Here is a 9,860-nt window from a genome sequence, read left to right on the forward strand (position 1 = left end):
GAATGGTTTTCTTAATTACTCTTTTTTATTAGTTTCAGAGTTAGAATTTAGTGGTTCATCAGTTGTATATAATCCTCAGTGCTTATTACATCAAGTACCCTTCTTAATGCCTATCGCCCAATTATCCCTTCCCCCCACCCACCCTCCCTCCAGCAACCCTCAGTCTGTTTCCTAGAGTTCAGTGTCTCTTGTGGTATGCCTCCCTCTCAATATTCATCTTATTTTATTTTTCCTTTCCTTCCCCTATTTTTTTGTGTTTTGTTTCTTAAATTCCACATATGAGTTAAATCACATGGTATTTGTCATTCTCTGACTGACTTATTTTACTTAGCATAATCCCCTCTAGCTAATCCATGTTGTTGCCGTGGTTATGGCTGAGTGATATTTCAGTGTTCAGTTTTTTCAAATGTTTTGTTCTTTATCTGTTGAGATAACCATATAATCTTTATCTCTCATCTTGTTAAAATGGTATATCAAAGCGATTGAATTGTGTATGTTGAACCATACTTACATGCCTGGAATAAATCTCACTTGATCACAGTGTATGATCCTTTTAATGTATAGTTAAAATTGATTTGCTGGTATTTTGTTGGAGATTTTTGCATCTAGGTTCATCAGGGATTTTGGCTTGTAATTTTGATCTCTTGTGGCACCCTTATCTGGTGTGTGGATATTTGCCATACATATTTATGTGATCCTATGTTGAGTGTGTAAATATTTATAAATATTATACCTTCTCATTAGATTTAACCCTTTATCATATTGTAATGCCTTTCTTTGTCTATTATTATGGTCTTTCTTTTCAATCTATTTTGTCTGTTATAAGTATAGCTACTTCAGTGTTTTTTGGTTCCCGTTTATATGGAATATCTTTATCCATCCTTAACTTTCTTTCTGTATGTGTTTTTACACCTGATGTGAGTCTTTTATAGGCACCATATAGACAGCTCTTTTTTTTTAATCCACTTAGCCACTCCATGTATTTTCATGAGAAATTTAGTTCATTCAAATTTAAAGTAATTATCAATAGATACATACTGATTGCCATTCTGTTTAATGTGTCTGGCTGTGCTTCATTCCTTTGTTCCTTTGTGCTTATTGATCATCTTTAATGTTTAGATTCTTTTCTCTTTATATTTTGTGTATTTACTCTAGGGTATGTTTTGGGGTTATGAAGCTTACATTTAACAACCTATGTCTATTTTAAGTTGATTCCAAAAAAAGGTAAACACATTCTAAAGCTCTACATTTCACATTTCTATTCTTCCCTCCCCCCCTCAGTTTCTTATTGATGTCAAATTTTACATCTTTTTATCTTGTGTATCCCTTAACTAATTTTGTAGTTACAGTTATTTTTACTACTTTTGTCTTTTAACCTTGATGGTAGCTTTATAAATGATTTGTCCACTATCTTTACTCTATGCTTACTTTTACCACTGAGATTTATACTTTCATGTTTTCTTGTTAGTAACTGGCACTTTTTCAGCTTAAAGAAGTCTCTTAGTATTTTTTGTAAAGTCAGTAGTGTTGCTGAGCTTTTTTAAGTTTTACTTTTCTGAAAAACCCTCTCCTTCAATTCTAGACGATAACATTGCTGGAAAGAGTATTATTTGTTGGATTTTTTTTTCTTTCTGCATTTTGAATAATCATGTCGTTCCTTTGTGACCTACAAAGTTTCTGCTGAAAACTCCTCAGATAGCCTTATGGGGGCTTCCCTGCGTGTAACAAGTTGTTCTCCTCTTACTGCTTTTAAGACTCTCTCCTCTAACTTTTGACATTTGAATTATATGTTGCTCTGCTATCTTTGGATTCATCTTATTTGAAACATTCTGGGATTCCTGGATCTGGTTGTCTTTTTTCTTCTCTAGTTATCAGTCATTATTTCTTTAAATAAGTTTTCTGCCCCTTTTCTTCCCTCTTTTCCTTCTGGGTTGCTATAATGTGAACATTAGTCCACTTGATATTGTCCCATAAGTCTCTCAATCTATCTTCAGTTTCCTTTTCACTTTTTCCCCCCTACTTTGATTGGATAAGTTCCACTGCCCTGTCTTTGCATTCACTGATCCTTTTTTCTGCTTTATTTAGTCTGCTGTCCCCTTAATGTATTTTTCAATTCAGTTATTGTATTCTATATCTCTGTGACTTCTATTTGGTACTTTCTTACATTTTCTCTTTTTGCTGAAGTTCCTACTATGTTCATCCTATCTTATTTTAAGTTTGGTGAGCAGCAGGGCTGACCCTTGACATCAGGTAAAGTACTTATTTCTATTTCATTAAGGTCTTTTCCTGAGGTTTTATCTTATTCTTCTGTTCAGAATGTATTTCCTGGTTTATTTCTTTTTAACTCTCTGTTGGTTTCTATGCATTGGATAAAATAGATACTTCTATTAATCTTGAAGGAGTAGCCTTACGTAGGAGATGAATCTTATTGTTCAAACTTGCCCTAAATTTTAGTTTTTGCTCAAACCTTTGTGATTGTCCAAGGAGACTATTTTATTTTTAGTGACTCCTAATAATTGAGCATACATCAAAACCTGTCGGTGTCCCAAAAGGGAGGATCTCAGCACCTAGATCGGAGTGATTAGAATTAGACCTTTGGGCAGCAGCCTTTAATGTCTGCAAATATATACAGGCTTAGGATTCCATAAGTGTAAGCTCTGCTGTGCACCAGTACCTGGTGACCTAGAGTGTCTACTAGGCCCTGGTTGACAAATCAGAGCTCCAGACAACTGTATAAGCTCCTATCTGGGAGATAGCAGTGAGCTGTATCAAGGCAGAAGGAAAACACAGAGATGGCATGCACCAGCCTACATTCATTGAGAACATGCCTGGATGTTTGCCAAAACTAAAGCCTGCCCCTCTGCCCAAAGCCGCAAGACACACAAGTCAGGCTCTTTCACACAAAGCCTCGGTACCTCTAGATGGTGACTTCTGGGCTGGGCCCCAGGCTGGGAGAGTCCAAGCACACAAGCCTTTTAATTGCCATTTCTCTGATTGTTTTAGTCTTGTGGGTCTCATGAATGTGGGCCCCATTTGTTGTCAAAGCTAGAAGTTTTAGGGTTTTGTCCTTATGTGCAGGACTTAAAAATTGGGAGTGCCTCATGAGGGAGCAAACTCTTCACCCCTTAGGGAGAAGCTCTGGCATTCTAGTTCCCTCTTGACCATGAGGCACCATGTCATGCAGAAGTGAGGATTATGGCAAGATTGTGTCCCAGCCTTTCTTATCACTGTGATGTGTGTTCAACCAGTGTGTAGGTGTCACTTAGCCTATTTGTAGGTCTTTTTCAGAGGAATTGTTCCCTGTTTAGCTATGGATTTGGTATATGCACAAAAGAGGGGATTTCAGGATTCCCTTACATCACTGTCTTAAATTGGAACACTAATTTTAATTTTTTGAGGAAACTCCATAGTGTTTTCCACAGTGGCATGCCAATTTACATTTCTATGAAAAGTGCCCAAAGGTTCCCTTTTCTCCACATCCTCACCAACACTTGTTCCTTCTTTCTCTTTTGATAATAACCCCTATAACAGTATGAGGTGATATCTCATTGCGGTTTTGATTTGCATTTCCTGATGATTAATAATGTTGAGTACCATTTCATATACCTGTTGTTCGTCTTTGAAAAACAATGTCTATTCAGATCTCTGCCCATTTGTTAGGTTAAATAGTTTATATTTTGCTATTGAGCTTTAGGAGTTCTTTATATATTTAATTTCTTAGCAGATATATGATGTGTAAATTTGTCCTCCCATTTACTAGGTTGCCTTTTTATTCTGTAAATGATTTCATATGCTTTGCAGAAGCTTTTCATTTGTTTTAATAATAATCCCAGTTGTTTATTTTTGCTTTTGTTTCCTTTGCTTTTGATGTCAAATTAAAAAAAAAAAAAATCCTCTCCAAGACCAATGTCAAGAGATTACCACCTACATTTTCTTCTAGGAGTTTTATTTTCAATTTTACATTTATATCTTTAATCCATGTTGAGTTAATTTTTGTGTAGGATGTAAGATATTGGCCCAGTTTCATTCTTTTCCATGTGGCTGTTCAATTTTTCCAACACCATTTATTGAAGAGACTCTCCTTTCCTCATTGTATATTCTTGACTGCTTTTTCACAAATTACTTTTTCCATGTATATGTGAGTCTATTTCTGGGCTCTCTTCTGTTTATTGATCTTTATGTCTGTTTTTATGCCAATATCATGCTTTTTTTGTTATTACTGTAGCCTGTTAGTATAGCTTGAAATCAGGAAAGATGCATGATGCCTCCAGAGTTTTATTCTTCCTTCTCAAGATTGCTTTGGCTATTCAGGGTCATTTATGGTTCCATACAAGTCTTAGGATTATTTGTTCTATTTCTGTGAAACGTGCCATTGGAGTTTTGATAAGAATTGCATGGTACCTGTAGGTTACTCTGGATAGTATGGACATTTTAACAATATTAATTCTTCCAGTGCTTGAGCACAGAGTATCTTTCTGTTTATTTGTGTCTTCTTCAATTTCTCTCGTGAATGTCTTAGAGTTTTCAGTATACTGATCTCTTGCCACCTTGATTAAATTTACTCCTCGGTATTTTATTCTTTCTTCTTTTTTTTTTTTTTTTAAGGATTTATTTGTTTATTTATTCATGAGAGACACAAAGAGAGAGGCGCAGAGACATAGGCAGAGGGAGAAGCAGGCTCCCTGCTGGGGTTGGTGGGTCAATGCAGTACTTGATCCCAGGACTCCAGGATCACAACCTGAGCCAAAGGTAGACACTCAACCACTGAGCCACCCAGGTGTCCCAGTATTTTATTCTTTTGATGTGATTATAAATGGGATTGGTTTGTTAATTTCTCTGATAGCTCATTATTACTATATAGAAACACCACTGATTTTCGTGCATCAATTTTGTATCCTGCAACTTTACTGAATTTGCTTATTAGTTCTAATAGTTTTTAGTGGAGTCCTTAGGGTTTTCTATATATAATATCATGTCATGTGCAAATAGTGACAGTTTTACATCTTCCTTTTTAATTTGGACGCATTTCATTTCTTTTTCTTGGCTAATTGCTTTGGATAGGATTTTTTTTTTAAGATTTTATTCATTCACTCATTCATTCATTCATTCATGAAAGACACAAAGAAAGAGAGAAGCAGAGACACAGGCAGAGGGAGAAGCAGGCCCAATGTAGGGAGCCCGATGTGGGACCTGATCCTGGGACTCCAGGATCATGACCTGGGCCAAAGGTAGGCACTAAACCACTGAGCCACCCAGGGTTCCCCTTTGGGTAGGACTTCTGATCAAAAAAATAACTTTCAAAACATAAGTGAAGTTAATATCTTTTGAAACTAATAAAAAGACCTAATTTTCCACCTGCAGACTTGTATTCAGAAAAATGCAATATGAAAAAAAAGAAAAATGTAATATGGGCAGAAGGAAAATGATTTCTAGATGAAAGATATAAAATATGAGAAATAATCATGAGTAATAAATGTTATGAATATTCAGGTAAATATAAACAATGTTTATAAATGTTATAAATATTCAGGTAAATATAAACAAATATTGACTGTATACAGCAAAATTAGATAAAAAGAATAGACAACAGTAGTATATAAATTGAGAGGGAGAATAATTGTGGTTAAAGTGTTCTAAAAGCTTTGTGTTTGGGGGGTAAAGGTACTGATTAGCTTTCATAATTAAGTATAGTTATACTTAAGTATAGTTAATACTATAACCTTATAAATTAGGGTTAACTTCCAAATGACTACATGGAAATATTGAGTGAGAAAAGAAAATATAAAATATGGAAAGAATAGAATACAGAAAAAGTGCAACAATAGAAAACACAAAATAAGATGGAAAAAAATCCCCAAATACTAGTTGTTTTAAATGGATGTAAATGCTTTAGTTAAAAGACACAAATTGTCAAAGTGAATTAATAAAAATTCTAGCCATATGTCTTTGTTAGAAGGAAATCTAAAATATTATAAAAGAGGAAGTTTGAAATTACATAAAAGAATAGAAGATTTATTGAAGAAATATAAATTTTGGAAAGTTGAAATTATCTATAATGACATAAAAGGAAATGGATTTCAAGGCAAAAACATCAGAAAGGAAGAGAGTACATATGATTTTTTAAAAAATTCAATACAGAAGAAGACATAAAATTCCAAATGTGTATGTAACATTTGGAATAAATAAACAATAAAACTTCAAAATAAATTTAAAAATTGAGAGTATTATCAAACAAAAACCCAGAAACTGACCAACATAAGTACAGCCAACTAATTATTCACAAAGATGCAAAAGCAATTCAATAGAGGAAGGACAATCTTTTCAACAATTAGTCCTGGGGAATTGGATATTTATAGGCAAAAATGAATTTTGACCTATACCTCACATCTTTTGTGAAAGTTAATTAGATTATAGATATAAATGCACAACTTACAGTTACAACAATTTTAGAGGAAAACAATGAAAAAAATCTCTGGGACTTAGAAAATGATGAAGAGTTCTTAGACATAAGAACAATAGCATGTTCCATAAATGAAAAAAAAAGGATTTTATAATAAAAAGTTTCTCTGAAAGATCCTATTAAGGTAAGAGAAGATAAGTTAGACTGGGAGAAAATATTTGTGATCCACATATCTTACTTGACTCACCTAGAATATACAAAGAATTCTCAAAACCCAACAATCTAATTAAAATACAAATACTTAAACATGAAGAGACATTTCATAGAATGGCACATAAGCACATGAAAAAGATGTTCAATATCACTGTGCATCAGGGAAATGCACTTGAAGACCATGATGAGATATCTTGGTCTATTCTGTTAGAATTCTATTAGAACAGCTTAAAAAAATATTGACAATTTCAAATGCTGATGAGGATGCTGAGAAAGCAAATCTGTCATCCAGTGCTTACAGAATGAAATGTAAAGTGGTCAGCCACTCTTGAAAATAGTTTGACCATTTCTTAAAAAACTAAACATTTGCTTGCCATATGACCTAGTAATTGACCTGCTGAGTGTTTATCAAGAAGAAAATACATGGGAAGCCTGGGTGGCTCAGCAGTTGATCATCTGCCTTTGGCTCAGGGCGTGATTCTGGAGTCTCCCAAGATCGAGTTCCGTATCGGGCTCCCTGCATGGAGCCTGCTTTTCCCTCTGTCTATGTCTCTGCCTCTCTCTCTCCGAGTCTCTCATAAATAAATAAAATCTTTTAAAAGAAAAAAAGAAAAAAGAATAAAAGAATACATGCCCACACAAAAACTTCTACACTAATAACTATAACAGCTCTATTTGTAATAGCCAAAAATTGGAAATATGCTTCTGAATAGGTATTTGTTTAAACGAAATGTGGTATATCCATACCATAAAATGCTACTTAGCAATAAAAAGCAACAATTAATGCACTCTATTTGGATGGATCTCAAGAGCATTACTTTGAGTTTTAAAAGCTAATCTTAAAATTGCATACTTGAATATTCAAGTTATATAACATTCTCAAAATGGCAAAATTATATACATGGAAAATGGCTTAGGGGTTGGCAAAGGTTAGGGATAGATGTGACTAACAAGGGAGTGAAAGGAGATCTTAGTTGTGATAGATTTTTTTGTATTTTTGATTGCAATGGAATCAATGTTACAAGGTCTACACATGATTAAAGGACATAAATCTATGTGTACACTTTGCACCAAAGTCAATTTCCTTGGTTTTGATTGTATATCATAGTTACATAAAATATAACCATTAGAGGAAAAGTGGGTAGAGTATAGGCAAGATCTCTTTGTACTCTTGCAATCCACCATTGCAATGGGAGATTCTTGATATTTCTATTAATAACTAATAGCACAAGCAAGCCAAAAGGATGGATAGGTGGATAGATAGATGAGTGAATGAATAAAAGAATGAATCAATCAATCAGAAGAAAAGAAAGAAAACTAGATGTAGAAGATTTTAACAACTCAATTAAAACATTCGTTTTATATATATAAACATATAGGACATCGAACTAACACAGTATGAAAATTCTTTTAGAGCACAATTAAGTCATTAACACACAAACATGCATACTGACACATACAAGACACCCCAGTCTCATATAGCAATATAAAGCAAACACCAATAAACTTCTTAAAAATCAATTATAAATTACATTTTGTATCATAATTAGTAAAAAAAAAAAGAAAACCTCGACCACATATGTTTAGAAATTAAGCATACTTCTAAATAATTTGAGTCAAATAAGAAATCATAATTGAAATTAGAAAAAAATGTACTGAATGATAATGGCATATAAAAACTATGTCATGCAGCTAATGTTGTTCTGAGAGAAATCTGTAGCTTCAAGTACTACAGAAAACAAAAAAGCCTAAATATAAACATATTAAGCTTCCATTTCAAACATTACAAAACAAACTAGTGGATCCCAAAGAAAGTAGAAATTTAAAAAAATATGTGAAGATAAAAGTGGAAATTAATGGTATACAAATTAATGATACAATATTCTCAACAAAACCAAAATTTGGTTCTTTACACAGGCTAATAAAATTAACAAATCTCTGCCAAAATTGATCAAGGGACAAAAGAAAGGGGGTGCAACTAAGGGATATTAGAATCATATAAGGGGATATAAGTACAGATACTACAGAATTACAAAATGATGAAATACTTAGAATTCATTAATGCTAATTAATTTGAAATTTGAATAAAATAGTCAATCACACAGAAAGGTGACAAACACAAAAAGAATAAATTGCCCAGACAAATGGGAGATCTGAACTTTTTTTTTTTTTTTAAGATTTTTTTTTTTATTCATGAGAGACACAGAGAGGCAGGGATATAAGCAGAGGGAAAAGCAGGCTCCCTGCAGGGAGCCCTATGTGGGACTGTATTGTCAGACCCAGGATCATGACCTGAGCCAAAGGTCAACCACTGAACCATCCAGGCATCCCCTGAACTTTTTTTAAATAACAAATTACTCAAGCCAAGAATAGGCAAATGGTTATAAAAATAATCTTTTCCTGTTAGCTTGAGCAGAAAAATACTAAAGAGGATGATGACTGCTTTTGGCTTTGGGTGTGTGCCAAGTCCCATATCAGTTACCAGAGCTGTGAGACATTACATTCACCCAGATAAGCTTCATTCATATTGGTCCCTCTGACCAGACTACAGGAGCCAGTTGAGGAAGATACAACTGCTCTCAACCCTAAACAGTAGGAATTTCTCAGTTGCACAAAAGGATGAGGGAGTTTGTCCTATTTATCCAAAGATTTACAGATCACCCCCATCAACATTTTCTAGCTCTGTAAGATCCACCTGGCAAATAACAGTATATGCGAGAGCTCCCCAAAAATGAAATGAAAACACCCAAAGCTTCCCTTAGACCTAAGTGTAGAAGTGGTTTGTGAGTTGGATGCTTGATTACAGTACAATGGAAAATAGCATGCTTTAAAAACTTGGCTCTTAGACTGTAAAGAATTTTCAGGAAATTACAATATGGTAAAATAAACTGAGCTTAATTTAAATTTCAGTCTAAACTCTGGTATTCCATTTTTCACACAAAATCAATTCATTATAAACCAATCTGCTCCTTTAAAAAATATGCAGTAACTGAAAAAAGAAAGAAAGAAAATGCAGAAATATGTGAGAAAATCTGAGACACCAACCATTTTAGAAGACTCAGGTCTTTGGGTTAATGGTTGACAATGTTGTGTCACTTTCATTTCCCGGTCACTTGTTTCCAGTCTTCATCAAATCTTTAAGCTTCCTGATGTCTCTTGATGCTTTCATCAATACTTGAATAAGGGCCACTGCACTGCACATTCATATCAAATAGGAAACAAAGATTGTTGACAAAGGATCAACTCA

This window comes from Canis lupus, chromosome 20 (assembly GCF_003254725.2).
Source record: "Canis lupus dingo isolate Sandy chromosome 20, ASM325472v2, whole genome shotgun sequence".
NCBI lineage: Eukaryota > Metazoa > Chordata > Mammalia > Carnivora > Canidae > Canis > Canis lupus.